Here is a 20,801-nt window from a genome sequence, read left to right on the forward strand (position 1 = left end):
CTCTTTTAGGTATAAAGATATACTCAATTCTTATTAATTAGCTTCAAAAACCCAAACCCACCAAATCCCCACATCATCAATAGTCACAAAGGCTCCTAATAAATGCTTTTCTTTAATTCTGATGATTTCTTTTGGTCCTCTACAAAGTGGTCAAAAGGTGTATCTTTTCTCTTTTTTATTTTTTTAAAAATTGAGGAACAAAAGTAACTCTAAAAAACTATTTTTATGTTTAATGACAAAATTCTACCTCCTCTTTAGCCCCTCCCCCCTACACACATTGGGAGATTAGATACATGCGTTTTTATTTCCTTTGTCATAAGAAATATTAATTTGCAAAACAATGTTAAGATCCTTCCCAGAGCCCTGTCTCCCAAATCAAGAATGCACTATGTCCTAGATTAAGTAACACATCAGGTAGATTCCTGAAAAAGTCCACTCACCAATTTTCTGCTATACCCACTGACTTCTTTTTCTGAAATCACACACATATATGGTGTAAACTTCCTTTTCAAAAATCCGTTCAGGCTTCCTTTTGTCTGATATTTCACATTTCCTCAGCATGTTCCCATGGCATCTTGTATTGCTTTCCAACACATTCTTCTTCTTTGTCAAGCTGGTGTTCTTACCTACATCTTTCCATGCACACTCACACACGAACTTCATGCTGCCCTTTTCCACTTCAATATTAATCCCCTACAGGGAATGTCTTCTTTACTTTCTTCTAGCAATTCAAACATAATTGCTTCAAGACTTAATTTCTCCAAAATTCTCTCCTGCTATAATTCCTCCTTCACCTACATCTCTCAACAATCACACATATCACACATCTATTTCTCACCAAATTAATTTTTTTTTTTTTAACGTTTATTTATTTTTGAGACAGAGAGAGACAGAGCATGAACGGGGGAGGGGCAGAGAGAGAGGGAGACACAGAATTGGAAGCAGGCTCCAGGCTCTGAGCCATCAGCCCAGAGCCCAACGCGGGGCTCGAACTCACGGACCGTGAGATCGTGACCTGAGCTGAAGTCGGACGCTCAACCGACTGAGCCACCCAGGTGCCCCTATTTCTCACCAAATTAAAAAGTCCTAGAGTTGTGGGGCACCTGGGTGGTTCAGTTGATTAAGTGTCCATCTCTTGATTTTGGCTCAGGTCATCTCACAATTCAGTTCCTGGGTTCAAGCCCCACATTGTCTGCACAGAGCCTGCTTGAAATTCTCTCTCTCTACCCCTGCCCCTATGTGCACGTGTGTGGTCTCTCTCAAAATAAAAATAAAAAAAACTTAAAAAAAAAAAAAAAGGCCTAGAGTTTTTAAGAAGCTTCAAAGGGGAAATATTTATATCTCATCACAATACAGGAGTCCTCTTTGCAACACTGAAAACTAGCCAAAATAGAAATAAAGGTGGGGGGAGGGGAGGGTTGTTTCCATGGTGATACTCAAGAGAAGAAATTCATGCTATGAAACAGGGAAGGTTAAACAAAAATTATTAAAAAGGGTATATATGCTCTTCTTTTAATGTCAAACTTTCCTAAGGCTCCAAGGAGAATATAATTTGCCTCTGAGAAAGGTAAACTGAGTTACCATTATTAATTGGCTTAACTCTGGTCAACTAAGCAAACATCAAGGATATGTAAAAATTCCCAAAACTTGTGTTATTTCTTCAAATCTTGCTTTAGGAGCACCTGGGTGGCTCAGCTGGTTGAGTGTCCGACTTCGGCTTAGGTCATGATCTTGCAGTTTGTGACTCTGAGCCCTTATTGGGCTGGCTGCTATCAGCACAAAGCCTGCTTCAGATCTTCTGTCCACCTCTCTCTGCCCCTTCCCTGCTTGTGCTCTCTCAAAAATAAAGTAAATCTTAAAAAAAAAAAAAAAAAAGTAAATCTTGCTTTAAATTTAGGATGTTATTGGGGTGTGTGGGTAGCACAGTCGGTTGAGCATCCAACTTCAGCTCAGGTCATGATCCTACAGTTTGGAAGTTCAAGCCCCGAGTTGGGTTCTGTGCTGAGAGCTCAGAGCCTGAAGCTTGCTTCAGATTCTGTGTCTCCCTCTCTGACCGTCCCCGCTTTGCATGCTCTCTTGAAAATAAAAATAAACATTAAGAATTTTTTTTAAACAAATTTAAGATGCTACTTAAATGCACAAAACCAATGTACTATTAAGTGTTATACTTCATTTTTAATCAAGAGTTATATTTTTGTAGAAGCATTAGAGAGAGGCATTAAAATCTTGCTAAAAGTTTACTACCTCCTTGTAGCCTACATTAGCTACATAGCCAAGCCTGTCTGGTTGGACTCTGAGACCAGAGGCTGCCATCTAGTGGCAACCAACTCAAATTACAGGTAAAAAATTTGAAGGAGACATTCTAGAAGGAAATACAGATTAACTGTCAATATTGAAACTAAGACTAAAACTCTATGAATGATACACAGTTCATAATATGATGTGGCAACTTTTTCATTACTTCTCTCCCTTAGCAGACTTTTTTGGACATTTCCTCCCAAATGTTCCCTCCAAATTTTAATACCATAGTTATACTGTGTATTTGTTTATGTAGTGATTATGTATGTTTTTTGTTGTTTTGAGAGAGAGAGAGAGAGAGAGAGAGAGAGGGGCTGGGAGTAAGAGGGGGAGGGAGGGAGGGAGGGAGGGAGGGAGGGAGAGAGAGAGAGAGAGAGAGAGAGAGAGAGAGAGAGAAAATATCAAGCAGGCTCCATGCTCAGTGCAGAGCCCAACATGTGGCTCAATCCCATGACCCTGGGATTATGACCTGAGCCAAAATGAAAAGTCAGACACTCAACCGACTGAGTTGTCCTATTCCCATGTTCTATACAAAACAAGAGTCAGTGCAAGATTTACTATCTTCATTTAATGCAGGGTTGAGGATGACTAAGGAAATTTTAAGTTAAAAGTTAATTTAAGGGGTGCCTGGGTGGCTCAGTCGGTTAAGCATCTGACTCTTGGTTTCAGCTCAGGTCATGATCTCATGGGTTCATGAGGTGGAGCCCCAGATTGGGCTCTGTACTGACAGCAGGGTGCCTGCTTGCAATTCTCTCTCTCTGCCCCTCCTGTGCTATCTTTAAATAAATAAATAAACTTTAAAAAGTTAAATTAAAGTATTGGTATCAGGAATGGAGTGTTCCTGTAACAACAAAAAGCACTCAAATATAGGGCATTAACTTGGGGTCAGGCAATAGTGCTGTATGGAAACTCTTAGCAGAGCCTGGGAGAGTGGCAATCCATTTTGCAGTAGGAAAGCATTTTTTTTTAAGTTTACTTGTTTTGAGAGAGAGAGAGAGAGAGAGCACACGAGCATGAGCATGAGATGGGGAGGTCAGAGAGAGGGAGAGAGAGAATCCCAAGCAGGCTCCACTCTGTCAGTGCACAGCCTGACATGGGGCTAGAACCCATGAACAATGAGATCATGACCTGGGATGAAACCAAGAGTGGGACATTTAACCAACTGAGCCACCCAGGTGCCTCAGGAAAACATTTTTTAAAAACTGTCACCTGTGACAATTTAGGATACAAATAATGCACCTGATAAGCTTGTTGCTTTAGGTGAAAAAGGTGAAAAATGGGATGCTAATAGCATCCTTTGACTGCTGTTGGTTGCATCTGACAACTGTACCATGAAAAAAGATGATTAAAGAAATGGACAGTTTATAAGCAGAAATGAAAGGGACTAAGAGTTCAGAAATTCCAAGTCTTGTAGGATTAGAAGAGCCAACTTCTTTACCCATACTGTAACACAAAAAAACTGAGGAGACCTTTGAACAATTCAGGTAATTAAATCTTAGTCTCAGGTCAAGGACCAAATTAAAGGTGTGGCTTTAAAACCTTTTAAAAAACCACTGAATGGTTTAAGGTGGTCCCCAACTGGACATGACCCAGGAAAAAGAAAAAGGGGGTACCTCTACCCCCAAGAAGTTCAAGGTACTTAAGATTAAGTCTAGAAAGAGAAGAAGGATTTCCTTCCCTGCCCAGACTTGGTGATGTGATTTGTCTGGCTAATGAAATGTGAGCAGGAGTGATGCATGTCAATCCTGGACTGAAGCTTTAATGGCCACTGCTCCATTAACAGGATGGAATGATTTTCTTACTACCACAAAACTGGCAGTGTTCCAGAGGCTATATCATTAGCCTAGGTCTTAGTAAAGATGAGTAAGCAAAGCTACAGCCCATCCTTGTTGGCATGTAGCATGAGGGAAAAATAAACTTGTGATTGTCATCTACTGCTATTTTGTGGTAGTTTGCTACCACAGCATAAATCAAGCACTCTGAAAAATAGAGGGACTTTTAAAAACATTTCTCAAAACTTCAAAGGAGAAGATGCCTATTTCATATAAGAGAGGTGAAAATTTACTCTAAACAAAGGTAGTGACCAGTGAAGGAGAAAACCTTGGTGAATTTAAAACCTAGTTATTAAAGTTCTGTTGGGGATTATACTTTGTAAAAGCTGATCCCCTTTTGATTTTGCCTTCTCACCTCCATTTTTCTAAAAGAACAATCTGAATGGCTGTCTCCCTTAAAGTACCCACCCCCCATACTGAAATTTTATTCACAGTGGTACTACTCAAAAACACATTATGTAACTTCCTCCAAATAATTCTAAATGAAAATTTTAATATTTTGATCAAGAACAAAAATCAACTATATTGGCATATTTAGGATTTTTGTTTGTTTGTTTGCAATGAACCACCAGAACAACTGTTTAACAGAAATACCAGATCAGTCAACTCTGATAGATCATAATATACTTAGCACCAATGGTTATAGAATGTTGTATTGAACTCTTAGTTTAGATCCTCATATAGAAGTGACTGCCTCTAATGATATCCACTGTCAATCAATGATCTTTATTCACAAGAGCAAGGAAGATGGCACATACTATGCTCAAACAGCCAGCACGGTGCCTGGCACAGAGCATGTGATCAGTAAGTGCCAGGTCTCATCTCATACCCAGATTCCTCCTTGCTTCTTTATTGAAGAGATCTGGCTGAGCAGACTTACTGACATTTTAAGGTTTTAAAACAAAAATGGCAGAGGATTTCTCAACAGCAAAGCTTTTAGAGCTCAGTTTTCTAGACCAGGGTGACAAGCATCTCTTATAGGGCTGGCTCCACGGTCTTAACAGGTTTAATGAAGAGAGAAGGAGAAATTATCAGGAAAAGAACATAGTAACATCCAATAAAGATTAATTTAATTGGCTCCTCTCTCCCCTCATTTTTGAACATCTGGTAATATTCAGAGAAATGGATATGTCCTATTCTTTTAACCTTGAGATACCTCTGGAATAAAAGGTCACTGTTCCTGAGTAGTAAAATGATGTCTGATATGGTTTAAGTTCTGCTTCTTGCCCTGATATAAAGTCAGGGTTGACATATTAAAAGTCCTAAAAGCCTTCACCCTGGACATTAGCCCTTTGGCCCAGATGCTCTAACAACACCCTGCTGCCAAAAATCATTCCCGTTTTCTCAAAATTGTAATCTTTAAGGTTAAAGAAAAAAATAGCTTCTTCTTCACATGATATCCAGTTAAAAGTAGAGATCACTGTTGCCATGGAAATGGGATTTTTCTTGCAGTACTGGCCTTCTGTTGGCAGATAAAGCCAGTACTATAATCAATAAGTAGTACTTCATTTTCCGCACCCCTCCAGGGGTATGGGATTTTGAGCAAAAGCATACAGAACCATATTTGATGGACCCTAAATATCCATGGGTAGAAACCTCCCCTGTGAAATACCAGCATGTCCAACAAAATGCCAATCTATGCCTTTACCATGCTCTGCTGAAGAATTCACTAAAATTGCTGTAGAAGTATACAGGCCTATCTTTGACTCCTATTAGTTTCCTGTAAGTTTCTTTACTTTTTTTGGCCTTATCTACAAGTCCTTCACTTGTCTGAATTGCTTCTTAATAAAGAACCAACTTGAGTTTAGAACTGCTTAGACCCTGAATTTTGGAATAAGGTCAAGGGGCATAAATGAATCTTTCTAGAACATTGTGTCTCAAAACAATAATCTGTTACTATACATCATGGTGTCACTTTATTCCATTATCATTTAACCTAAAATCTCTCTGGTTTTTCTTTTCATCATCTGGTCATCTTGAAGCTCTGTAATTTTCTCTTCTACACACAGGAACAGCTTGATAGAGAAGATCATTTAAAGCTTTTCCCAAAATAATAGATGAATGGATGATATCTCTTCTTCCCCTGAGTATATATGAAACAGTTAGCATCCACTCCCTGTAGAATTCCAGTTTAAAAATACGGGGATTCAAGCAGAGTCTATATTTACACATTTTTACCCCTGACAGTAGAAAAGTCATCCTCTATGTGTAAAGGTCACTTCCTTTCAGAGAAAAGCAAATGGAATAAAAAAGCATCAAAAGGATGCCTAACCACTAGATCAAACTAAATGCCTTGGTGTCATCACAGGTAGACCACCCTAAGACAAGGACTGTGTGCACAGGTATGGGTAGCAAGAGGAAAGGGAACCAAGGCAGAGTCAGTACTATGTGTCACCAAACTCATTTCTTCCTTCTGCAGATTACAGTGCTAAACTACATTTCCAAAGCTCTCCTGCAGTTAAGTAAAACCACGTGATTGAATTCTAGTCTAAAACCTGCAAACAGACCCACCTATCTCTATTCTGCATGACCTTACATTCTCTTTCTGACTTCCTTCGCAGGTAGATACAAAGAATCCAGTGGAGGGATGCTGAATGTGAGAAGATGGCGAACTCACACTATAGAGAAATTCTAGGTCCCCAAATTACTATATAGAACAGGACCCTTCACCTCACCTCCTGCTAATCTACACTAAATCAGGATGTGAGTGATAAATTTTTATCATGTCAAACTACTGAGAATCTGACTTTTTGTTAAAACAACAACCACTACCTACTCTAAAGCAGAAAGCTAAATGGATCCTGAAATGATTCCTTCTGTATGTTCAGCCTACCTTAAAGAGCCAAAAAGTGTCTTGAACTAAACTTACACAATTTACATTAGGATTTTGAGGGGTCTCTTGGTTACTGATACTCTGAATTTATGTGCCAAGAAGCAGTATTAACAGTGAAAACTTAAAATTGATGGCCAAAAACATAAATAAGAATTATCCCTTCCCCCACTTCCCCATACCCTCACGTCTGAAAACAAAAACAAAAAGAATAGAAGAAACCATCTCTAAAAGCTGGAACTCATAAATGTCATTTCAGGGTAGAGAAAGAGGACAAGGCAAGGAGAAATGACCATCTCTAACATCTAATCTCTTTCAGATTATTTACTCATCATTTATATGAGGAGATTATCCTCCTACTATATCACTTTTCATTTTGCAAATGTGTAGTATGCAGACTTCTCTGGTTCAATGAGAAAGGTTTCCAAGAAAATTAAATGTCAAGGCTGCTTGGCTTATTGGTTTTGTTCTATATAAATTCCCTTTTTAATTCAGCTTTGAATAATAACATTCCTCAGTGTCAATGTGACAAACCGGCTTCAATCTTAATGGAGTGTGAGAATCAAGAAAGGAGGTGAGGACTAGCCATGGTTCTCATTTTAGCAGATTAGACAGAGAGTTAAGTCTAAAGACAGCTTTTAATGGCTCCAAGAAGAAGTGGCACATGAGCCTTCAGAATTTTTTTAAGCCTACAGATTATTTGTTCCTGTCTTCTTCCTTTTCCAGAGATTGGTGCCCTGATAAATGTAAAACTTAAAGTAAGCTATAACACTCTCCTGAATGTGAATAGGAAATTGCTAGGAAAGCCAAATTGTCCTGTTAGAGCACCCTCAAGACCACTACTTACTGAGCTGGTGACAGCCCTGGGAGACATAGGCCCAAAGTTCTTCTCCTGACCCTTCAATCCTTCAGTAGCTCATATGACACCATTCTGTTACAGAATTTCCAACATTGGAGGTGGGCAGTGGTGGTTGATGGTGAAGATCCGCTTAAGTGAGGATCCAATATTTACTCAAAAAAGATTTTTATCTTGGGGCACCTGGGTGGCTAAGTTGGTTAAGCGTCCAACTTTGGCTTAGGTCATAATCTCGCAGTTTGTGGGTTTGAGCCCCATGTCGGGCTCTGTGCTGACAGCTCAGAGCCTAGAGCCTGCTTCAGATTCTGTGTCTCCTTACCTCCCGCCACCTCTCTCTGCCCCTTCCCCACTCATGCTCTGTCTCTCTCTCAGAAATAAACATTAATAAAAAAGATTTTAATCTTTTTTGACACCTTTTCACTTTACATATATAAAGAAATAAAACAGAAGTTAAGAGAATAGCTTACGTGCATCTTATTAGTCCAGGCTCTCAGAAATAAAATTTTAGTCTATGTAATTTGCATATGCAGGGCACATATAAGCATGTGATCTCAAAATTCTTTCCTATTAGAATGAAAAAGTGTTATAACTGTGAAAAGCTTAGAATAAAACATAGTGCAATTCTTTCACATTACATGTGAGACGACAGCCCAGAAAGGTTAACTGACTTGCCTGCCCAAGGTCTTGTTCTCTGATATGATGAAGTGATTTGATATGACAGAACATGCACATACATACACACACCGAGGAGAAATTATATACTAATTTGCATGCTAAACCTTCAGATGTCTGGAAGCAATATGATATTTAAAATATCATATCCTCAAAGTAGGCATCATCCAACAAAATTATTCTTAAAGACTTGAAACCTAGGATTAGAAAAGCTGTTGCCAACCTTATTGCCAAGATTTTATCAAAAGGAAACTTAGATTGGGGAGACTTCTTTCCTTATATGCTCTTTCCAGGGATAATTGCACAGATCAATGGAGGACATATTTTCCACAGATTTGTCACAATATGCTCTCAACTGATATTTCTGTTTCTACTCACAAATAGGATAGACTAAGTTTTAAACTGAGTCTGATTTCTAAGTCTTTTCAGAGTATTAAAAATTGACCCAACACAGTGGTTGATGCTATGCATTTTAAAATGATTTTAGGGGTGCCTGGGTGGCTCAGTTAGTTGAGTGTCTAACTCTTGACTTGATTTCGGCAGGTCATGATCCCAGGGTTGTGGGATTAAGTCCCACGTCGGGCTCCACGCTGCATATGGAGCCTGCTTAGGATTCTCTCTCCCCTCTGTCCCTCCTCCCTGCTTATGCATGTTCTCTCTAAAATTTAAAAAAAAAAAATCATTTTATATGACATGGCTCTGCAGGCGTGGTCAGACCTAGGACAGTAAGGAATTAGTTACAAGTTATATTTAATAGGAAGAGAACAGTAGGATTAATTCAAATGGTTGGGGGAAGTTAACCAACTCTTTTTACCACCAATGTTTGGAAAGTAAGATTCAGAAATATGCTACTAATGGATCACAAACACTGTGAAGCAACCCTTAATAGTTCCTATTGAAGTGAACAGTGTTGGCTCTGGCAAAAATATCAAAATTAAAGCAAAAAAATGGCTTATTACTCTTGATCCTCCAAGCTGAGAAGGATGTCAGCCGTGTTCTGGAATCTGCATCCTCTGACAGAATGAAAAGATCTTTAGTTCATTTGCTAAACATATTGGAGGCAGCTGCTTATTTCTAGATCAAAGTTTTCCTATAGCTGCAGAAGTCAACAAACACTCACAGTTCTGCCTCCTATGCCATGGCCAGAAGTCAGCCTGTAGGATCTTTAGCTCTGCAAATGAAAAGGTAAATACACACATGGGTAGAATGTCAAGGAAGAGCGTACCAACTCTCCTTTCCACCTGTTCCACTTCAGGTTCAGGTGGCCGCAGGGAGTAGGAATTGGGTTATTGCATATATAAATAGTGCCCAAGCATGGAACACAAGAAGCCTGCATGGCACTGGACATGAAACGGAAAACACAAGCACCTTTGGTGATAGGCAGAAGTGCAGGTAGGGTAAAGGACAGAGAAGTATAAGAGTCAATAGAAAGCACTGACATGTCCATTCAATGGGGGAAACAACTGCTTGTAGCTGGGACCCCCAATGAGAAAGTTACTTTTCCAACCAAAAGTACCTTAAAATATCCCCTATTTATTCTTTAGTCAGAGCACTGAAACAGGACACAGATTAGAGAATAGACAAAGCCAGAGCAACAAAGGCAACTCTAACCTGGGTTAGAGCAGACAGCTATAATTCTGCAGAATTTGTGGCAGGAAGGAACTTCCTTACAAATACAGCAATGAAGACCATATTTTAAGAGACCTTCCAGGAGGTGTGAAAGCAGAAACCAAGATGAACTTTAGACAAGAAAGAAAAACCTTACTGGTTTACTATCATGTAATCAAGAATATCATGGAAAAGGATCAGCAGGAAAAAAGCCAATGTTCCAGTGAATATCCATGCACAAATTAACAATATACATTCATGGTTTGATTATGAATGTATATAGTGGGCTTTTTCAAAGTTGAACCCACAGAGCATGCAACTGGAAAGTGCAGAGGACAATGTAATTACAAAAATCTTTTTAATTAAAGATCTTTTAATTACAAAAATCTTTTTAATTAACAAAATGTTAAAGTGCTATCCATAACTAATTTGGCCTTCTTTTTGAGCCATCACCTGCTGTTACAGAGAAAATGTTATACTATTCGTACTCTTAACCAATCTCCATTTAAACAACCAGCTGAATTAACCAGCACCCTCCATTCCGTCTCCTCACCATACGGTTTCCTGTGATATGCAGAGTACTCACAGGTTACAGGTTTCTGTCTGGGATGTCTACACAGTGTCTGTTTTCAAAAGTCAATTGTGTCCCCAAATCTATTTATGACCACCTTATGTATTATTTTAGTTATGTAATATAATTAATCACATTGCAAAATAGGGGAAAAAACGACTGTGGAGATAAAGAGTTGTCTGTACGAAAACTAAATTGAATGCTTTGAACAGACTTAAAGTGAGTTTCCTTTAACAATGATTTCAATGGAGTGTCAAGGCAATTGTAAGATTTTTTTAACTTTAAAAAAAACTAAGATTCTATCTCAAAATTCTTTGCAAGCGGCTTAAGGAGTTATTGACCTAGTAAAAAAATACAGTTAGAAATTGTAGACAAAGCATGATAGGTTTAATTAATGCTAGAAATAAGAACACTAATTGGAAGACCAATATATGAAGAAAGGATGTTGGCCCCACATTAAAAGAATGCTGTATGAATATACATTAACAGTAAATTAAAATAAAATGTTTAAGATATATACAAATATAAATATAATTATTTATCATTCTTTGTTTTAACCATTATTTAAAAAAATTGGTTCTGATCACATCTGATATATCGCCTTTCAATGTAACTAAATGTTCAATCTACCTTACACTTTGCCTCAGTACTATAATTTAAACATCTGCTTTAGGAAGTTCGGAGGATCCTGGGAAGATGGCGGCGTAGGAGGACGCTGGGCTCACCGCGCATCCTGCTGATCACTTAGATTCCACCTACACCTGCCTAAATAACCCAGAAAACAGCCAGAAGACTAGCAGAACAGAGTCTCAGGAGCCAAGCGCAGAGGAGAGGCCTACGGAGGAAGGTAGGAAGGGTGGCGAGGCAGTGCGCGCTACACGGACTGGCGGGAGGGAGCCAGGGCGGAGGGGTGGCCCGCCGGCCAAGCAGAGCCCCTGAGTCTGGAAAAAGCAGAGGGGCCAGACAGAGTGTGTTCTGACAGCAAGCGGGACTTAACATCTGGAAGGTTATAAGTTAACAGCTCTGCTTGGAGAGCAGAAAGGGAAGGCTGGAGGACAACGGGAGGGAGAGTTGCTGAGCCCTGGGACAAAAGAGCTTAGTTTGGCGGGGAACAAAGGCACTCGCCAGCACCATCTCCCTCGCCCATCCCCCAGCCAAAATCCCAAAGGGAACTGGTTCCTGCCAGGGAACTTGCCTGCACCGCAAAAACACCCAATGCTGTACTTCTGCGGATCCATCCCTCCGGCGGCGGGTCTGACTCCCTCCCGGTGCCGCAGGGCCCCTCCTGAAGCGGATCTCTGAAGGAAAAGTGAGCTGAGCCTGCCCCTCCCGCCCCTGTGCACCTTGCTGATCCACGCCAGCTAACAGGCCAGATCCCCAGCACCACAAGCTTGGCAGTGTGCAAGTAGCCCAGACAGGCCACACCACCCCACAGTGAATCCTGCCCCTAGGAGAGGGGAAGAGAAGGCACACACCAGTCTGACTGTGGCCCCAGCGGTGGGCTGGGGGCAGACATCAGGTCTGACTGCGGCCCCGCCCACCAACGCAAGTTATTCAAGACAGCACAGGGGAAGTGCCCCGCAGTTTGGCACCACTCCAGGAACTATCCAAAATGACGAAACGGAAGAATTCCCCTCAAAAAAACGTCCAGGAAATAACAACAACTAATGAACTGATCAAAAACGATTTAAACAATCTAACAGAAAGTGAATTTAGAATAATAGTCATAAAATTAATCACTGGTCTTGAAAACAGTATAAAGGACAGCAGAGAATCTCTTGCTACAGAGATCAAGGGACTAAGGAACAGCCAGGAGGAGCTAAAAAATGCTATCAATGAGCTGCAAAATAAAATGGAGACAACCATGGCTCGGATTGAAGACGCAGAGGACAGAATAGGTGAACTAGAAGATAAAATTATGGAAAAAGAGGAAGCTGAGAAAAAGATAAAAAAATCCAGGAGTATGAGGTGAAAATTAGAGAACTAAGTGATGCACTAAAGAGAAATAATCTACACATAATTGGTATTCCAGAGGAGGAAGAGAGAGGGAAAGGTGCTGAAGGTGTACTTGAGAAATCATAGCTGAGAACTTCCCTGATCTGGGAAAGGAAAAAGACATTGAAATCCAAGAGGCACAGAGAACTCCCTTCAGACGTAATTTGAATCGATCTTCTGCATGACATATCATAGTCAAACTGGCAAAATACAAGGATAAAGAGAAAATTCTGAAAGCAGCTAGAGATAAACGTGCTCTAACATATAAAGGGAGACCTATAAGACTCGTGACTGATCTCTCTACTGAAACTTGGCAGGCCAGAAAGGAATGGCAGGAGATCTTCAATGTGATGAACAGAAAAATATGCAGCCGAGAATCCTTTATCCAGCAAGTCTGTCATTTAGAATAGAAGGAGAGATAAAGGTCTTCCCAAACAAACAAAAACTGAAAGAATTCGTCACCACTAAACCAGCCCTACAAGAGATCCTAAGGGGGATCCTGTGAGACAAAGTACCAGAGACATCGCTACAAGCATGAAACCTACGGACATCACAATGACTCTAAACCCATATCTTTCTATAATAACACTGAATGTAAATGGACTAAATGCGCCAACCAAAAGACATAGGGTATCATAATGGATAAAAAAACAAGACCCATCTATTTGCTGTCTACAAGAGACTCATTTTAGACCTGAGGACACCTTCAGATTGAGAGTGAGGGGATGGAGAACTATTTATCATGCTACTGGAAGCCAAAAGAAAGCTGGAGTAGCCATACTTATATCAGACAAACTAGACTTTAAATTAAAGGCTGTAACAAGAGATGAAGAAGGGCATTATATAATAATCACAGGGTCTATCCATCAGGAAGAGCTAATAATTATAAATGTCTACGCGCCAAATACGGGAGCCCCCAAATATATAAAACAATTACTCACAAACATAAGCAACCTTATTGATAAGAATGTGGTAATTGCAGGGGACTTTAGTACCCCACTTACAACAATGGACAGGTCATCTGGACACAGGATCCATAAAGAAACAAGGGCCCTGAATGATACATTGGATGGGATGGACTTGACACATATATTTAGAACTCTGTATCCCAAAGCAACAGAATATACTTTCTTCTCGAGTGCACATGGAACATTCTCTAAGATAGATCACATACTGGGTCACAAGACAGCCCTTAACAAGTACACAAGAATTGAAATGATACCATGCATACTTTTGGACCACAATACTATGAAGCTTGAAATCAACCACAGGAAAAAGTCTGGAAAACCTCCAAAAGCATGGAGGTTAAAGAACACCCTACTAAAGAATGAATGGGTCAACCAGGCAATTAGAGAAGAAATTAAAAAATATATGGAAACAAATGAAAATGAAAATACAATCCAAATGCTTCAGGATGCAGTGAAGGCAGTCCTGAGAGGAAAATACATTGCAATCCAGGCCTATCTCAAGAAACAAGATCTAACAGCACACCTAAAGGAAATAGAAGCAGAACAGCAAAGACACCCCAAACCCAGCAGAAGAAGAGAAATAATAAAGATCAGAGCAGAAATAAACAATATAGAATCTAAAAAAACTGTAGAGCAGATCAACGAAACCAAGAGTTGGTTTTTTAAAAAAATAAACAAAATTGATAAACCTCTAGCCAGGCTTCTCAAAAGGAAAGGGGAGATGACCCAAATAGATAAAATCATGAATGAAAATGGAATTATTACAACCAATTCCTCAGAAATATAAGCAATTATCAGGGAATACTATGAAAAATTATATGCCAACAAACTGGAAAACCTGGAAGAAATGGACAAATTCCTAAACACCCACACACTTCCAAAACTCAATCAGGAGGAAATAGAAAGCTTGAACAGACCCATAACCAGCAAAGAAATTGAATCAGTCATCAAAAATCTCCCAACAAATAAGAGTCCAGGACCAGATGGCTTCCCAGGGGAATTCTACCAGACGTTTAAAGCAGAGATAATACCTATCCTGCTCAAGCTATTCCAAAAAATAGAAAGGGAAGGAAAACTTCCAGACTCATTCTATGAAGCCAGTATTACTTTGATTCCTAAACCAGACAGAGACCCAGTAAAAAAAGGCCAATATCCCTGATGAATAGGGATGCAAAAATTCTCAATAAGATACTAGCAAATCGAATTCAACAGCATATAAAAAGAATTATTCACCATGATCAAGTGGGATTCATTCCTGGGCTGCAGGGCTGGTTCAACATTCACAAATCAATCAACGTGATACATCACATTAATAAAAGAGAAGATAAGAACCATATGATCCTGTCAATTGATGCAGAAAAGGCCTTTGACAAAATTCAGCAACTTTCTTAATAAAAAACCTCGAGAAAGTTGGGATAGAAGGAACATACTTAAAGATCATAAAAGCCATTTATGAAAAGCCCACAGCTAATATCATCCTCAATGGGGAAAAACTGAGAGCTTTTTCCCTGAGATCAGGAACACGACAGGGATGCCCACTCTCACCACTATTGTTTAACATAGTGTTGGAAGTTCCAGCATCAGCAATCAGACAACAAAAGGAAATCAAAGGCATCAAAATTGGCAAAAATGAAGTCAAGCCTTCACTTTTTGCAGATGACATGATATTATACATGGAAAACCCGAAAGATTCCACCAAAAGTCTCCTAGAACTGATACATGAATTTAGCAAAGTTGCAGGATACAAAATCAATGTACAGAAATCAGTTGCATTCTTATACACTAATAATGAAGCAACAGAAAGACAAATAAAGAAACTGATCCCATTCACAATTGCACCAAGAAGCATAAAATACGTAGGAATAAATCTAACCAAAGATGTAAAAGATCTGTATGCTGAAAACTATAGAAAGCTTATGAAGGAAATTGAAGAAGATATAAAGAAATGGAAAAACATTCCGTGCTCATGGGTTAGAAGAATAAATATTGTTAAATACTGTTAAAATGTCAATACTATCCTTTAGAAAATACTCAGATACCCTGACAGATTTCTGTCTTCCTCTACTGGCACCCAGCCCTGCCCAGTGTCTGATGGGGTTTGGGGGCAGTCATCTGGCATTGTGTCAGTCCTTTCATATGCATTGCCTGGCACCCACTGGTTTGTAGTAACATCTCGTTTCCCTGTCACCATGTGTCTTTCTGGCCTCTTGATGCTAAAGTACCATGCTGGCCACTTCTTTTACCTCCAGTAATGCTCCCAGGTAGGTCTTGCCAATGCCCTTTTGTTCAGCCCTGGCTGGCTGCATACCCCAGAGTGTGCTCCTTTACCATTCAGCCCCCTGCCCAGGCGTCTGCCCCAACATCTGCTGTAATGATTCTGATTCTCACCTCAGCAAACCTGCTGCATGATAAGTGAGCTGCTGCATATTGGCTTGTAGAGCACAATGCTCCTTCGCAGTCCCCAGTCCCACTAAGAGCACAGGGGCAGAACCCTGAGTCTGCAGGGCTACTCTGAAGTCCTCAGTCTCTCAACACCAAAGTGCAGAACTAACTGTGGAGATGCCTTTCTTACACACATTTCTGTTTCCCTTCCTCTTTTTATTTTCCTTTGCCCATCTTTACCCTAGCCAGGACAGAGGCAGACATTTCTTTTCTCATATCATCTTTTCCTTCTTCCCAATTCCAGTCTCTCTGCACTATAGAAGAGCCTCATGAGCTGGACCCTCTAGGTTTGTCTTCTCTATACCTACGGGGCAGATACAATAATTTAATGGACCTTCTCACTCCTCAGTGTCTGCTTTCATACCCATTGTCTCACCAGTCTCCTATGCTGAAGTCATAAACCTACTGTGCCTTAAGAATAACATCCTATAATGAGACAGACTTAGAGGGGAAGAGAAGATGTATTATTGTAATATCTGTGAAGACATACATTTATTTGTTTTTATATATTTACTCATTCCAGAGTGAGGAGTCAAGCAGTTCCAACTAATATTTTTGTTTTTATAATAAAGTCTTCTCTACTTCTAGCTAAAGATTAATATCTGCTATTTCTAGAAAGATGTCTGGACTGGACAATACAGTGAGGATGCTAATGCAAGAAACGACAAAAATGAGTCAGGTGCACCTCTCACAGAATCCTCTTATCAAGACATATTTGGTTTAGGTCTGTTTCACAAGGAGTATCATATCTGGACTTCAGAAGGCTTTGTTAAAAGGACAGCTGTATTTAGCACATCTCTAGCTGGGCCCTGTGCTCCTGGAATAAGGGAAGAATGGTTTGCTGGCTGAGGCAGACATAAATGCCTAAGACGGTGTTTAAGGGCACAAGAATATTAAAACGTGGGAAGAAAATGTTTTACTGTGAACCTTCAAACCAGCAGACAATAAAAACCGCAATATGACAACGTTTGCCACTACCTAGTATTCCTAGAATTCCCTTCTTATGGTCTGCTAATGCACACATGTGGCCAGCAACAAACCCACACTGGAATCTCAGGCTATTCTCTTTAAAGAGTGATCCCCAGCAGGTCTTTTTAAAGCTCCCACTGACATGTAAGCTCAGACAACTCTCTGTGGAGACTCAAACCTATGAATTTTCCTAGAGAAAAGTAAATTTTAATCTTTCATGTTTTCCTTAGGACTATTGGTCTTGGAAGGAAAAGTTAATTTTCTCTGCCCTCAATACAATCTGGTTAATTGATCTACAATGGGAAGGAAGGACTCTGTTTCCATTAAAATTGGAATAAAAAGCTGGCAGTCAAGTGCATGCAGAAACTACTGGACCTTGACACATCTGACAGATAAATGGCAGCCTGGTGGCAGATCAAGCCAGGTGGGAATGCCTAGATAGGGTGGGATCTACTAGGTGGAGTACTAGGCAAAGAAGACTTGGAGTTTAGAGGCAAAGACTATTGCCACAGGTTCATTGTGTCTTAAGATATCTTTGATGCAATTCTCTGGGCAAAAAGACTTCTGAATATTTAGACTGTTTCAATATTAACCACATTCTTATTTTCAGGGCCCAAAGCATAAAAGCTGAAATTTAATTTTGGTCACTGTCAAATTATTTGATATGAGAACTTCCAAAGACTGGACTTAGAACTGCTTTTATGTTAGCTAGCTGGTTAAACCTTTATAACAATGATCAAAATCCAAGATTAATATGGTGACAGTGAACCATCTCCCCTCCTCTGTTTAACTGAAATTCATGCTTCTGGATTTGGTTTGCTGAAAGCTTCATTTTCTTGGAGCAAAATCATTCCTGGAAAATCTTTATATATTCCACTTAAATGTGCCTGAAAATGTTTCTCTTTTTGCAGTGGGGTCTTTCATAAGAAGATAATCTCTGAGTCCAGGCTGTGGGAAGGGCAACTTTAGTGATGAAGTGACCCTAAACAGTATTTAGAAAGAATGCAGATTTTGCCCTCAAAAAGCATAGACCTAAGGAAGGAAGCTGTTAACAGGAGTGAAATTAAACACACATGCAGTTTCCAAGTTCAGAGCAATCATAAGGAGCAATGCAGCCCCTGAGTGATTTCCTCACTTACGATGAAGACAAATAAAGAAATCTGGCGTGACAGGACATAGGTAAGGCCACTCAGGCTCTTCTCTTCTGGGACAGGACAACTGGATCACAAATGAAACTCCTCCATACCTTTACTGACACTTGGCATCATCAACTTCCTATGGTTATCTAGTTTCCTGTGTCAGTAACTAGACTGAAGTTAACTTTTAAGCATACACTTAATACAGATTTTCTTTATCTGAAAACAATTTGTAAAAAGTCACTAATTCTCTGAATACACACCAAATGTAATGCTTTTTGGAACTTATGTGTTTTTCCTGACAGAACTAATATACCTACCATACAACATCCTTTATTTCACACGGGATGTTCACAGCACAATTATAGTGAAAGTAACTTCATGAATTTGTGTGTCAACCTTGCGCAGGGGCCATGCTAACCTTCTCTGTGTCATTCCAATTTTAGTACATGGGCTGCTGAAACAAGGACCATAATGAAAGTAATTTAAACAAAATCTATTTCAGGGCTTCATTTTATTTACTTTGTTAGCCAAATGATTCTCTCTGGAAGCATCTACTGTGTCCTGATTGTCTAATTCTACCAGATCTTCATTTGTTAATGCTGTTCATGTGACTCAAAGCAGTTTTCCAACATCACTTCCAACAGCTTCATGAATTCTAGCCTTGTAAGCCCTAAATGTTTAATAATTTTGGTGATGAGAAGTAGGAAAGATAATATTTAAGAGCAGGACTCTGGAACCAGATTGCCTGGGGTCTAATCTTGGTTCTACCGTTTCTAGGCAACATACCCTTGGAAAAATTACTGAAGTCTCTGTGCCTCAGTTTCCTCATCTGTAAAATGGAAAAATACGGGTAACTCTATCTCATTGGGTTGTTGTGAGGGCTAAATGCAAAGCATCTATAGCAGTGCTTCACATACGATCAACACTATATGGGTGTTGACTATCATCATCATCACCATCATCATCATCATCAAAGTCTGAGCTGTAGAGAATCTTTAGCAGCAAGACTGCAAGTATGCATAAGTCATGGGAACTTTTGACACCAAAAGGGTAAATGAGACATAAAGTAAATAAATGAGGAAAGTAATGTTTCTCTATCAGGAAATTGTTATAATCTAGCTATTTCTATTTCTTTAAACTCTTCTCTTAATCTTGAGTCCCCATAAACAGGATAATTAGTGATTTACGCTTGGCTCATTTAAGAGTTAGGCTTTTTCAGAAAAAGTTTAATTCAGTGGAATCCCATCCTAATTGTAACTAAATGGGCATCTATCGAACTAAATTTTATGCTATTTTTCTTCATGCCCCCTTGCAGTGCTTCTCAATCTTTTCACAAAAGAACACATAACTAGATTGAACTAATATATACCACTTCACCCCCTCCCAATCCCATATTCTGAAGTCTTGGGTATAGTGTAAAGTGGCCTCTCTGATCAGGAAATTTCCTTGAAGTCTCCTGTTTCACCTTTAAAATCATGTACATTTTACTTTATAGTCTGCAATATGTACACATCATTTTAATATAAAAATAATTTTTAAATTATCATCAATACAACTTGTTTATTTTGTCTTCAACATCCTCAAGTAAAACCGTTACTCTCTGAAAGCATACCACATTCATCTATTTATTCTATAGCTTTGCTAACTTCTTTCATGTATCTAGTAAGTGTGGACAAATGACAATTGTGGAGACACAGATTAATGGAAAGTCAAGTTACCACCATTACTATTTATCCGGTGGTGAATTACCTAAATGTCAGGAGAAAGTATGAACCAATGACTTCATGTTAACAAATAAGTAAAATAACAAAAAAGACCAACTCACCTCACAGAGCTGCCTCTTGCTAATAATACCCACTGCTTTTAGTTGCCTAATCTTCAACACTTATCTAAATGTTAGGAACATGGGCTAGGGCGGCATGAGGTTTAACTGTTGTCTACAAGTGGACACATCAGTATGAAGATTAAACATGCCCATAAAGTATACATAGATAATGCATTTGTCCAAAACCAAAATCACCACAATTATGCACAAATATCTGTATTTTACAATGTGTCTACTACTAGAAATACATATTAATGAACAGACATGTCAATCATGTTTTGGGGCACAACTCTCTCCACAAAAAATCCAGCAGTATATTTTAACAGACTTTGATCTTTTAAAATCTGATTTTCATATTTTGACCACTTCTTTGTGGAGTAAGTAATATGATATTTAGCTGCATACACACCAACAATACCTATTTATGTTTTTTGATGATGTTTTACAATGTCAATGTATGTCTGAACATTGGATACATTTTGAACTAAATATGTTTACAATTAAAATTTTGGTACTACATTTTGAGTAGTTTTGGTTTAACTATATTTTAAATTATATGTGATCTTTCCTCTCCCCATTTATACCTTAGTTAATCGAGAGCTTGGAGATCCTGAAGTCTATAGTAGGGTTTTCAACAGGCAGCATCTTAGAAACTTTCAATTTGTTTTTTTAACTAAGCAGAAATGGAATGGCAGTCTTAAGCACTTGGGTAGCTTTTACTATCTTTTATACAACATAGTTCTGTGCATGCATAGGTGGACAGTGTAAATACAGTTTTTCTATTGCAGTCATAAAT

General features: G+C 39.1%; 1 protein-coding gene and 1 non-coding gene across 6 annotated transcripts in view; both read right to left on the reverse strand.

Moving 5' to 3' along the window:
• The window catches only part of TMEM108 (transmembrane protein 108), a 402,326-nt gene that overhangs the window by 196,296 nt on the left and 185,229 nt on the right, over positions 1-20,801 (reverse strand). The gene's annotated exons all lie outside the window — the stretch shown is intronic.
• On the reverse strand, positions 18,541-18,648 carry LOC132684420 (U6 spliceosomal RNA). Its single transcript, XR_009612643.2, has one exon. It is a non-coding gene; the product is annotated as a U6 spliceosomal RNA (small nuclear RNA).

The sequence above is a fragment of the Panthera onca genome, chromosome C2, assembly GCF_046562875.1.
Source record: "Panthera onca isolate mPanOnc1 chromosome C2, mPanOnc1 haplotype 2, whole genome shotgun sequence".
In the NCBI taxonomy this organism is placed as follows: Eukaryota; Metazoa; Chordata; class Mammalia; order Carnivora; family Felidae; genus Panthera; species Panthera onca.